This window comes from Nicotiana tomentosiformis, chromosome 4, assembly GCF_000390325.3.
Source record: "Nicotiana tomentosiformis chromosome 4, ASM39032v3, whole genome shotgun sequence".
Classification (NCBI taxonomy): Eukaryota; Viridiplantae; Streptophyta; class Magnoliopsida; order Solanales; family Solanaceae; genus Nicotiana; species Nicotiana tomentosiformis.
In genome coordinates this window covers 106921455-106931981 of record NC_090815.1, presented here as the reverse complement: position 1 = coordinate 106931981, position 10527 = coordinate 106921455, and the positions used below count along the sequence as shown (strand labels likewise).

Sequence of the window (10527 nt, the reverse complement as noted above, 5' to 3'; positions counted from 1 at the left end):
CACTTCAGTCCAGTTTTGTTATTCATAAATGGCATTCGCTATGCTACTTTACATCACATTCGGCAAGTAAATAGCATAAATTGATTTTGGCAATCGAGTTAAAATAAATCGTAATCAATAAATACAACTTATAAATCGACGCATCGATAAATGCAATTTATAAATCACAATCAATAAAATGCGATTTATAAGTAAATGAGACTTAAAAATCGCAAACTAATTGAGACATGTAATTCTCTTAATCGCAATTAAGAATGCAACTTATAAATCTCTAAGCATTGCAAAGAAAAGATCAAACATATAATTGAATATCTTAATACTTTCATTCATTAAATTTTTCGATATTTTGTTGGCATAATCGATCTTGATTTTGGCTCCTCCATATATACATGGATGCTAATATATATAGAACTACTTTCTTAATGTGCAAAAGATGTTTTTTGTGAATTGGTGAATAAAATAATAGAGAAAGAAATAGCGAGAAAATATCAAAACCTTTTTACTAGGGAATCCAAAGCTCCAGAAGCTTCTTAGGCAAGCTCTATTTATCATCGGGGCGTGCTACAAGAAAAGGCTTAATTTGTGGGGGTTATTTTGTTAATTTGTGGCGTTTTTCAACCCCCACAACTTGAATTGCGGCGGTTTTGAAAAACGCCACAGTTACGTTCGCCACGAGCATATTTGCGACAATTTTTTAAAACCTCCACGACAACCGTCACAAATGTTTGTGACGGTTTTAAAATCAATTTGTGACAATTTAAAACCTCAACAATATGATCTCGATATTTTAAAAAAATAAATTTGTGGGGTATTAAACTACTAGAAAATAGACCTATTGCAACAGTCCCAAAACCGTTCCAATAGAGAATAAAATAGACCTATTGCAACGGTTTATTGGATTTAATGGGGGCTATTGCAACGGTTATTGAACTAAAGATGCACCCTTTTATTTAGTTGTTAATTATTTATCTAAACAAAAACTAATGCGCTAAAATTTATATAAATCACGAAAGGATACTATTATTCATAAACAAAAGCATCATCCAGAATATCCAGAGAGTAACATACATAGGTTCGCACATTAATTAGAAGTTGCAAAACAAAACAAAAATTCCAAAGTATCTAAACAAACTAATGTTTCATCAACAATCCCACGAGTCTAAATATCACCCTCACTGCTTCAATATACGCTTTAGCTTATTTGATCCACCTACAAATGATGACAAATAAATGTTAGCAAAAATTTTGAATGGTAAAAAGTAATCATTAAGTTTGAATTAGTCAGTAATGTGCTGCTAAATTTATCAAAAGTTACAAATCATGCCACATAAGTCTACCCATTCAGAGCACTTTGTTCCAGAACAATTATGCACTGTGAATGGAGCTCAGAAGAGGACTAAATATTCAAACATACAGATGTCAATGATTCAACATCAATCCTATAAACCAGTACACGCTAAAGAATCAAAGCGATGACCTTCTTCAAAGTCAAAACTATCTATAAGATATCTAGACCGTCTGACCTTGTCTACTTTTCATAATAAGTCATGTTGATCAGTGGCGGACCCAGGATTTTGTGCAAGCGGGTTCAATCTTAGAAGTATATAAATTTAGTCGTAAAATAGTAGCTGTCAAGTGGGTTCAAATAAAATATTTATGTAAAATTTACATCGTTTTAATCCTAATTTATACATATACACAGTATTATTTTTTGTGAAGCGGGTTCAGTTGAACCCGCTAGCCACCACTTGGGTCCGCCACTGATGTTGACATCTTCATGTATATGTCAACAACTTTATGCCTAATATAATATACTTATAATATGTTTCTATAATTATACAATGGATAAATACTGATGTTCACCCTGAAATAGCTTATGAAACAAACATAAGATGAAGGGAATCTGTTACTATAAAAAAGAATCACCTAATAATAAAATTTTGACAAGAAGCATCTGTTCTGTTTGGTGGGTGCTAAAAAACTTTGCCTGCAAACTATATTTCTATAAGATAATCTGAATTGAGGATTAGAAATTCCTTAAGAAGCTACAATTACATAATACATGTAAGAGACAAACTACTGATCAAAAACTTTAAGAAGTCCTTTTAACTTACATGCTCCAGCACAGTTTCTTCCGACCTTACTCTGGAATTTATGAAAATCTTTGGAAAAGGGCAAAAACATCAAGTGACAGAAAGTTACATCCTAGTAAATAGGATTAGATGACACTTTATATAACCTTAAATTAATTGGCAAGATGCATCAACACATTTCAATGTCAAATTTATAACATACGATAAAAGATAACTTTTACCAGTTCTCCATAAAATAACTCCAAAATATGATCCAGTCTTGCTTGATGTCTCACGAGGAAAGGCGCAGATGGTTTGTGTACTATTTTTTAGCACCCTGTGTAACACCATAGAAGTACATCACTTTCCAAAAATTCATTCTCTGTGAAATGGTAAGTATAAACTTCAAGCTAAAACAAAATCATTAACTCTAATTAAGTAGTTCAGCAGAATTCACCTCAAAAGCAACTGCATATTTTAACTTTAAATGAGTGCCAGCCATTGGCTTTTACCCATCGCTCTTACTATTCAGGACATAGTGAAATAGTGAATTCCCCTGTCTTTCTCATCTTCTGTCTTTTCCAACATAGCAATAGAACCGAAATGGATTTCACTCAACAGTTAAGAATGACAGAGAAGTATACAATCATTTGTTCTGAAGGCTGCCATTTTTTTGTTTCAATCCAACTGGATTCAATGCTGCAAATATTCTTCAATGGTTGTAGCTTCCTATAATAAAAAGTATGTTATATAAATTAAGTTTTCTCTAAAAAGAATGTCTAGCGAAAAAAGTTAAGAAACATAACTTACTCCTCAATGCTATCATACAACCCACCAAACCTTTGCACTGGTGGAGGATTTATCTTGCGATGTTGTGCATCACCTTGACATTATAAACAAAATGCAAGGCACAACAAAAAAATTATTGACCAATAAAATAAGAATCATTAAAATTTGATTTCCTGTAATTACATACATGATTTCCTGTTATTAAATTCAACTATCTAAAGCAACATTGAAGAGCATGGCAGAAAAGCCTGCACTGATAGAGCCCTTATTGCACAAGGATAGAAACAACTTGTCCGTCAAAGGATAAGAGTGACCGCCAAGTTGCACCAGTAATTAATTCATAGATAAATTGCTAAAAAGTACTATAAAAATAGTTCTGGATAAACAAAGTCCAAACACATTTGTACATGTAAACAAACTGCAAGGAATGATTTACCATGGTGATTAGCTCAAATCCTGGATGATTGATCCATTGCTTTAGAATACCCTTTGATTCAGTGGATAATTATATACAACAACCTGCACGTGGTATAAAACTTCATGTAATTGTACTCATATTTCATAAACAAGAATGCAGTAGTTGCATACATACAACATAACCCATTAGATGTCCTTTTAGACTAATTAAAGAACAAAATATTCTCAGATGTTGCAAAGTATTTACTTGAAAAGCTTCATGCAATGCATAAAATTAGTCATCCAAGATCCAAAGAATATAATCATCAAACCCCATAAAAGGGGAATAACACGAAATAGAAAAAATGCATAGCGTTGTACCGGGCACTTCACGATCCTAAGCACATAATCCATCTAATAACAAAAATACAGACAACTCCAATCATCCTTAAAGATAAAAGATCTTCCAAATACTACCTACTACAAATATACAACCTCTCAGTAGAGATCCTTCTTTTCAAAAGCCCGCACTCATTTCCTCCACAACAACGACTCTTAAAAGCATAAGATTTGCGATCGAACCTCGAAAACAGAGGAACCCACATAACAATTGAACCAAAATATAACCCAGTACTTGTAATAATACTTTAATCCAAATTCTAAAGGCATATCGTAAATAATTTCGGGTACGAACTCTACATTAGAAAGTAAATAAAGACGATTTAGAGCAAAGAAGAGTATGATAAAGTACAGACCTTTATTGTTCGGATTGCGCGAAATTATTTTGTAGAGATGATGATGACGAGAGGGAATTGAGCCCTGCTATGAAGAAGAAAGGAAATTAAGCCCTAATTTCTGAGTTGGATAGAGGGATCTAATTGTACGCTTTGGAAAAAAGGGGGGAAAAGTGAAGTTGTTATAAGAAAAATCAAATTATGGTGAATGTCTACTCTTCCTCCATGATCTGCTTAATGACATATTCAATGGCATATTTTTATGCTTAATGACATATTTAATGATATATTTTTCTTCACTTTTCATGCCTGTATAAAGGTCTTGTAATAGATAGGAAAATACACACAATTGAAGAAGAAAATCTCTTCTTTCTCTCTATCTCCATTTTTTGTTCATATTTTACTAAATTGCTTTTATTTCATAACAACATGTCTTGTTCATGTTTTACTAAGTTGCTTTTATTTCATAACACGTTATCAGCACAATGCTCTAACCAACTCAGATTATGTGCTTTAATCGAATTTTATCTTCTTTCAACCGGAGTTAGTCAAATTTCTTTTCGGTCCAGTAAGCTTTACTTTTTAATTCTTATGTCAGCATATGTTTGATAATTCATGTCTAGCTTTGAGTTTACACTTATATGCAATATGACAACATGATAATCAAACCAAAAATCTTAATCTGCATATATGTGTGACACTTAGCTTCAATTATTTTTTTATGCCTACATGGTTAGAAAGGAAAAAGAATTCCTAACACTTGTGTTCCATATATATTTGATTAGAGTACTGTTGTCTTCTTATATCAAAATTAGCTTTAATATTTAGTAAAATTTATTTGTGGATTGAGTAGGATAAGTAGAAAATTATTTTTTACTATTTTAATGATTCATGCTATTAAAATATAATAATAATAATAATAATAATAATAATAATAATAATAATAATAATACTCGTAACTATTTTATTTTAATAAGATAAAATATTAGTACAAGAAGTATGTACTACACCAAATTTTTTATTTGTGATAGTTCTTATCAAATTAACACGTTAAATCATTTCTATATGGAAAGCATATAGTAGTAGATAGTAGACGTAGATTTGTCCCCTAATTTTTTTTTGATTCCCTGATTAACCTAAAGGTTCTGCTATATTTCTTTGTTTTTCTAGAGAGCATAATACTTAGTTTCCACAAAAATATATGGTAGCTAGTAGTACTATATTATTCTATTTGATACATCATTTTTCTTTAATATTTTGGTCATATCACTTTCATCTTGAAGTAAGCTTATTGCAGCAAAGACCACATGTGAATTTTTAATATTATTTTGTATTTTCATATATTTGTTTGACATTAATTACTTAGCTGATTTGAGTAAACGAAAAGTCTATTATTGAGAATTATATCCAAATGACATTATGAAGAGTTTAACTCAAAAAGTAAGCATTTCTTTCGTATTTGAAATTATTTTTGTCCTTTGCTATTAATGATATCAACTTCAATGAGTTCAAGTCATAATGAACCATGAGGGTAAGACATCAGGATCAAGTCTTGATGCTCTATGATGATAAGAGTTGAGTTTGAGTCACAATTCATTATGGCCTAACATGCCTTTATATTGGCAAGATATTAGGTTTGAGTCCCACTATACCATATTGATGATATAATAATGACTAAAGAAAAATAATATATTTTTCATGAAAAGGCATGAATATTGCCCCACTTGATTTGCTCCATTCTTGAAGTGAATGTGGTAGTGACGCATAACAAGTCTAAATGAAGACAAGTGGTTGAATAATGAACGTTGGCGTTCCAAATATCAAAATAATAATAATTATCACTATGATTATAAAAGGAGAACAATAAGGGTTCTCAAAATAGTCCTTCAAAATGTGAAGGCAATGTTTACCATCAAATTGATATGAAAAATAATAAAGCACGGCGTTGATTATGATCCAAAGAGAATGTGACTTGTGATAAGCATTAAGAATGCAGACTCATTCCTAAAGGTGAATGTGGCTATATATGATAAAAGTAATGAATAAAGACTTGCAATGCATGATTAGATGAATACCACGCAACTCACCTCTGAGGAAGGTTTGAGTGAAATAAAGAGAATAAATATTATTGTATGGTTACATGAATATGTCATTGGTCGCGTACATGTGATACGCCAAAACATATTTTGGTATGCCTTATAAAAGGTTATTAAAGGTAAAATTAAAGCAAGAAGTGATTTTGCTTATGATGATTTTAACCATGACAATTTATTAAGTTATAAGTTTCTCCGTAAAGGAGACATTTACCATATGAATGGTGTGACAAAAGATCTTGTAGTACAAAAGTTGTTAAGAGCTCCGGAAAAATTAATTTGTTACTATCCGGATGAATAAAATTATTCACAACATTGATATTGTAAAGTCTCAAAAGAAACTTTTTGAGTTTCAAATGTACAAGTCAAAGTGGTTAGCATTTTGAGACTATAAATGAATGAAATATTAAATATCTTCATATTTCTATAATCATAACGGGTAAATATAAAAGATTACCCGATTTTCTTTCTATTTGTACTACACAAATATAAGCATGATGATGGAATCATATGTCACAAGCAAACTAGAGGTTTACTGAAACAAATATTAGTTGGCATGATCGATTGACCATCTCGATTCAATTATGATGTGAAAAATTAATTGATAATTACATTGGCATATATTGAAGAAATATAAGATTCTTCAAGAATTTTTCTGTGCTGCTTATTCTCATGATATACCAGTTAAGGTTGGGATTGAATCCCTTGATTTCTGGAACGAATAAAAGGTGATAAATATATGAGCCCAATCACCTTCCACGTGGACCGTTTACTATTATATGATTTTAATAGATGCATCTATTCTATGGTCACATGTGCATTTGTTATCAACTTGTAGTTTGTCTTTTGCAAGATTGATTGCTCAAATTATTAGAGCACAGTTCCAGAATATAAATTATGATGATTTATCTTGATAATACTGGTTTAAACCCAAGTTGGTTTAGCAGAAATTGTATGCCTCCAATTATATCTAAACCATTGGTTATGAGAACAAAATTGCCAAAATAAAATTTGATATATGATGTATTATTTAATATACAATAGCACTTGTACGCATCTAGCCAAGTTATGATAAGTTCTCCCTATCACAATCGGTTCAGGGTCAGGAACCAAATAATTTCCATCTAGAAATATGAATGTGCTATATGATTTAATTGTTCCACCACAATGCACAAAGATGGATCCCCAAATAAGGCTAAGAATATGTGTTGGTGATTCCAACAATAGGAGGAGAAAATGGGCAGCTGAAAAAGTAATGCATGTAATAAATTATTACGAGTACATCGAGATCCTCGTACGACAAAATGTGAACTTGAAGTTCAAATGATAATTCATTTGCAAAATATTGCCAGGCATATTTGCTGACCCAAAGCTAAATATCATATTCAGCTACTAATGTTCCAAATAAAATAAAGTTCATAATGAATAGAGTCCATGACATGCATAAAGCATAATAGACTAATCGGTTCCAAAGATAAAACTCCTTGAAGAAGGAGAGGAGCAAATGTTCAAGATAGTCATAATAAGGAGGCAAGTGCACTAGAAGAGCACCACCACATAACACTTCATAAGACCTCATGGGAGAGGTTCAGGTACCTGAAAATAATACAATAAAGAGATCTCAATAAATTATGTCTTTATTGGGTAATAGTAAAACCGATATAAAATGATCATCGACGATATTGTTAATATAATGTAGCGCTCAATATTATTAATATTGACGAGGAACTTGAGCTCAAATCTGTCATGAAATTTGGACAAATAAATGATTGGCCAAATAAAAAATACGCATTGAAAATTGATTTCACGTGAAAAATATGAAGTTGGACGGATAGTCCCAACACCTGAAAGTATAAAGCCAGTGGAGGTATAAATGTGTTCTTGTGCGGGAAAACAAGGGTCAAGTCGATAGAAATAAAGACGACTTGTGTCACAAGAAGATTTGTAAATATCTTGGCATTGATTATATAGAGACATGTTCTCATGTGGTGGATGTCGCCATTTCAGGTTTTAATCTGGCAATAGAACAAAAAATGTGATATGCGTATAATGGAAATCATTGAAGGATTTAAATTGTTCTGAAGCATATTAAGGTTTTCAAAAAAAAATTTATTAAATAAAGCTTCAAAAAAAAAAAATCCTTATACGGATTGAAACAATCAGGGCGCATGTGGTATAATCGCCTGAGTGAGTACCTGTTGAAAGAAGGGTACAAGAATGATTCAATTTGTCCTTGTATCTTTATAAAAAGATCTGGATCTAAATTTGTTATAATCACCGTGTATGTTGATGATTTAAATATCATTGGAACTCCTAGGGAGCTTCCTAAAGCAGTAGACTATTTAAAGAAAGAATTTGAAATAAAAGATCTTGGAAAGATAAAATTTTGTCTTGGTCTACAAATTGAGTATATGAAAGATGAAATTTTTGTCCATCAATCAACATACGCTAAAATGATTTTAAAGCGATTTTATATGGATAAAGCACATCCATTCCGACCTCATGAAAATAATGAAGAGCTTATTGGTCCAGACAATCCATATCTTAGTATAATTGGTGCACTAATGTATCTTTCTAACATTACAAGGTCTGACATAACTTTTTCAGTTAATGTCTTAACAAGATATAGCTCTTCTCCTACAAGGAGACATTGGAATAGAATCAAACATATATTGCAGTATCTAAAAGGGACTACCGGTATGGAATTATTTTATGGCAATTATTACAGTCCTGATCTTGTTGGTTATGCCGATGTTGGGTATTTATATGACCCACAAAAGGTTCGATCTCAAACAGGCTATGTGTTTACATATGGAGGCACTGCTATATCTTGGCGATCGACTAAGCAATCAATCGTGGGTACTTCATCTAATCATGCTGAGATAATTGTTATTCATGAAGGAAGTCGAGAATGTGTATGGTTGAGGTCTATAATACACCTTATTCGAGACAAATGTGGTTTGAAGTGTGACAAATTACCCACAATTTTGTATGAAAACAATGCAGCATGCATAGCCCAGTTAAAGGGAGGATTCATAAAAGGGGATAGGACAAAGCACATTTCACCAAAGTTATTTTTCACACATGATCTTCAAAAAGAATGGTGATATCAATGTGCAACAGATCCGTTCAAGTGATAATATGGCTGATTTGTTCACTAAATCTCTACCGACGTCAACCTTCAAGAAACTATTGTACAAGATTGGGATGCGAAGGCTCAAGGATGTGAATTGATGCTCTCATCAGGGGAGTTAATACGCGTTGTACTCTTTTTTTCTTACAAGATTTTGTCCCACTGGATTTTCCTTGCAAGATTTTTAACGAGGCAACCAAAAGGCGTATTTCTAAACATGTGTACTCTTTTTCCTTTACTAGGATTTTTTTCCCATAGGGTTTTTACCTAACAAGGTTTTAACGAGGCACATTATCTATGGACATCCAAGGGGAAGTGTTATAAGAAAAATCAAATTATGGTGGATGTCTACTCTTCCTCCATGATCTTCTCAAATGCTTAATAACATATTCAATGGCATATTTCTATGCTTAATGACATATTTTTCTTCACTTTTCATGCCTATATAAAGGCCTTGTAATATATAGGAAAATACACACAATTGAAGAAGAAAATCTCTTCCTTCTCTCTATCTCCATTTTTTGTTCATGTTTTACTAAATTGCTTTTATTTCATAACAACATGTCTTGTTCATGTTTTACTAAGTTGCTTTTATTTCATAACAGAGGGAATTTTATCCGGTTCCATAAATTTGAGTCTAATATCCAAATTACCCCCAATGTGCAGATTAAAACCTATAAAGATGGTGGCTGATATCGTCTTTTAATATCTTTCTTTTCTCTATTTTTCTCTTTCATTTCCTTTTTACTATTTAAATTTAAAAATTGGAAAATATAACTAAATTACTAACAAAAAAATACTAACAAATAATAAATTAAAATATAGAACAAACTCACAACAACTCATAAAAATATTTCATTTAATATTCAAAATGCTAAATATCCATGACTAGATAAAACGTAACAAAGTTGTAAAATTACAAATATTATTTGTTTAAATTCAAAAGTCCTACTATACAAAAAAATTAAAGACATTCAAGTGCATTCATCACGTCCAATTTTAATCCTAAAAAAATAATAAAAATTGCCAGAAATATCCGACTAAAGAGTCTGGAGTCGAATCCACCGAGAAATGACGCTTACCTATAACTATTTAATATAACTAAGAAAATATGTTCAAGTAATTTTCGAGTTATAAAAATTGTAATTTGTATTTAAGCTATTGGTTAACAAATGTTAAAGCAATAAAATAAGTAACTAAGTAAATAAAGGTATCTTTCAATAAGCGTCTAACATGTTTCCTATAATTTTGCTGAACTATTCTTTATTGATCGTGAATTCTCTCATAACGTAATTATCTCTCGATCAAAA

General features: G+C 31.4%; 1 long non-coding RNA gene across 1 annotated transcript; it reads right to left on the bottom strand.

Annotated features, from left to right (window-relative positions):
- Nucleotides 1–994: 994 nt before the first annotated feature.
- Nucleotides 995–4148, bottom strand: LOC104092873 (uncharacterized). Its single transcript, XR_685515.4, has 6 exons — nucleotides 4013–4148; nucleotides 3298–3380; nucleotides 2883–2955; nucleotides 2530–2801; nucleotides 2315–2409; nucleotides 995–1210 (listed from the first exon to the last, which is right to left on the bottom strand). It is a non-coding gene; the product is annotated as an uncharacterized lncRNA (long non-coding RNA).
- Nucleotides 4149–10527: the final 6379 nt, after the last annotated feature.